The following is a 3,104-nucleotide window of genomic DNA, read 5'->3' as shown; positions in this document are numbered from 1 at the left end:
TCTCACCATTCTTCTTCTCTGCCTCTGATATTTTTCTTGGCCTGTCACTTCTGGGCTTAACAAGAACTTTCTTAGAGGTCTTACATTTCCTTACTATGTTCATCACAGGGGAAACTGACAGTTTAAATCTCTGAGACAACTCTTTGTATCCTTCCCCTGAAAGACTATTTTGAATAATCTTTGTTTTCTGATCATTTGAAAGTTGTTTTGAGGTGCCCATGATGAATCTTCAAAGGATATTCAAACAGGAGAACAACTTGCAGCTGGCCACCTTAAATACATATTCTCATAATTGGATTCACTCAGCTATGAAGTTCAAATCTTAATATTAAAAAGTTACCAAACCAAGTTTGTGTTTCAGTAAGTCAGCAAAAAGTGGTTAAGTGCATTCAAATCAATAAAATGATAAGGGGACCCACATTTTTGCACTTATCAAATTTTATTTTAATGCATATTGCAGATTTTCTGTTAGTCCAATAAACCTTAATTCAATACTGAAATATTACTGTGTGCATCAGTTATATATCAAACTGAAATAGCTGTTGCAAACACCCAAATATTTAGAAAAAAAATAATTATGATCAATAGGGCTGTCCAAACTTTTTCATACAACTATAACTATATAAATAAAAAAAATTGCCCGTTAAAGAGATAGAAACCTTAAAACTCAACAGCCAGTAGTGTGTAATGCAGTTCTTTTAGTTTATTTTCCATCTAATAAAGATAAAATATTTTGGTGTATAAGTATGAATTCTTATTTAAAAAATGAAATAGAACAGAACATTTATTCAAAACACTGTTTAAAACTGCTACTCTCATAAAGAACATGCAGTATATTTGATTGTAGTCGTAAATATTCACTATTTTTCACCAGGTAGAAATGCTTAATGGCAACTTGATTATGACTATTTTAAAATACCTAAAGAAAAAAAAAACATCTGAAATAAAAAAAAAGAGAAAAAAACCTGACTAAAAGCTTGCCAAGAGTTAGACAAATTCTGTTCTTTCCCATATCGACACCGCAGGGTCTCAGCAGAGAACACTGAACAAAACAAAACTATAGAGATAAATGAATATTCATGGGATGGCATTTACAAGGAGCTTATTACACAGACAGCTCAAGGCTTTTGAATTTAAATAGGCATAACTCAAACACCAGCGCAAATGGTAAAACTCTGCTGTAACCCCAAGGGGCTCTAGATGTGTTTGAACTTGAATTGCACTAATAAAGTGCCAATTATCCTTCTAATTGGGAGTAACAAAGCTGGCTGGCTGTTGTGCCGGGTCCCATGTTTACTGGATATCTTTGAATCTCCAGTCTATCGGCTGTAATGACTTCAATTAATTGAGAATGAGAGAAGTGATTTGGGAGTCACAGCCTGCTGTTTGGAGCTGTGGACCTGAAAGGAATGAATAAATACTAAATGTCTTCTCACAGTATTGATGTCTCCCTCCCCCCAAAAAAATGTTAAAGATAAGCATTTGTTTAAAATGGAGATCTAAACTTTAACATTAACTCCTAGTGGATGGACAGCTTCATACACAGCCCATAAATACAGCTGCAGTCTTGAATTTAATCTGCTACAAACTACTGACATTTTAAATTACAGACAGCTTCTTACTTTTAACACATTTGGATATGGTCATTTATTAAAGAGGTTCAATATCAATACAGTCTTTTTTTATTTTCTTACCCAACTTGCCAGTTTCAAAATGTGCCTTTCATTTGTGAATTTCTGGAAACGGTGGTGGCATCCTAAACATGCCAGGTGGAGTTTCAGGTTTTGTTGGTCTGGTTTTCCTCCTATTTACAGGATTTTAAAAAACATAATTAGCACTCCTTTTGTAAATGTTTAACTCTTAACCAATTTAGGAGGCTCAATACTGAATCACTTAATATTATTATTATCATCATTATTACTAGTTCATCATTTAGACATAAGTTAACCACAAAATGCCTTCAGATTGAAGAGAAGTAAATAATTAAAAAAATGTATTAGTACAGCTCATTGGAAGCCTCAGAAATTAATGCATTTTTCCTTAACAGGTAATAGAATTTCCTTTATTTATATCCAGTTTCTGTTTTGTTTTGCTACTATAACAGCCCTGAATTTCATGCCTATGTTTTCAAGAGGGTAGCCTACAAACCTGACCCAGTTACACCAGCTAGGAGGAATAGGCAATTTTTACAGCAAACTATTGTAAAAGCTTGTGGATCGATACCCATAATGCTTGACCCAAATAATACTATAGATTATTACATTACGTGCTAATGTATGCAATGAATGCCCAACGTGACAAAACTGCTAAACATCCAACAGGTTTTAAGCCAAAGCCAATGACACATTTCAGCCTAAAAGAATGGACCCAAAAGAGTCTTAATGCAGCAGAAGAAACCAAAGTTTTTTTGGGGTTTTTTTTACAATTCATTTGAATTATATTCCTCCATGAGTGGCTTTTTCTCAAAAAAATAATGTAATAAAAGGCACCCTCCTGGAGATGCTCAAGGCCTTTTACTGTCTATTCCTATCCCAGAGATAAGTTAAATGTCTACAACAACAAATCAAATAATGGCATGATAAAAATAATTGTATGATGGATCTAAATAAGCTCAATAATTTACTTTTGCATCCTCAGGTCTCATTTCCTTTGTACTAAAGGGTCAGAATGACAAAAGGTTGGACTCAGGTGAATTAATCTCATCTCAGCCCTCCCCTTATCATTTCCTTATCACAGTGAGTGCAGCATTAGAGCCTCACGAGAGAGGACTATCAAGTTGGAGAGACAATAGGTGGAATTTGGAAAAAAAACAAAGAGAAATTGGTGTACAATCCAGACAACAGCTGCAGCATTGGACCCCTTTGGATACAAACAGGATGATAATATTGTTTATCGGAATTCTGAAACAATTTCTCATCCAACAAAATGTGTTATGGTGACAGGCCTAATCTGATCATCAATCTCCAACTAAGAATGCATTTCTAGGTCTTGATAATTAATAATTTTCTAATTAGATTACTAAAAGTTAAATTATTGACTCTTACTGTTACAAGATGTTATTGATTCCACTTACATAGAAAAAAAAAAATATATATATATATATA

Source organism: Cyprinodon variegatus, unplaced genomic scaffold (genome assembly GCF_000732505.1).
Source record: "Cyprinodon variegatus isolate N-32 unplaced genomic scaffold, C_variegatus-1.0 Scaffold579, whole genome shotgun sequence".
NCBI lineage: Eukaryota > Metazoa > Chordata > Actinopteri > Cyprinodontiformes > Cyprinodontidae > Cyprinodon > Cyprinodon variegatus.
The sequence above is the reverse complement of the archived record's forward strand: the minus strand, read 5'-3'. Positions refer to the sequence as shown.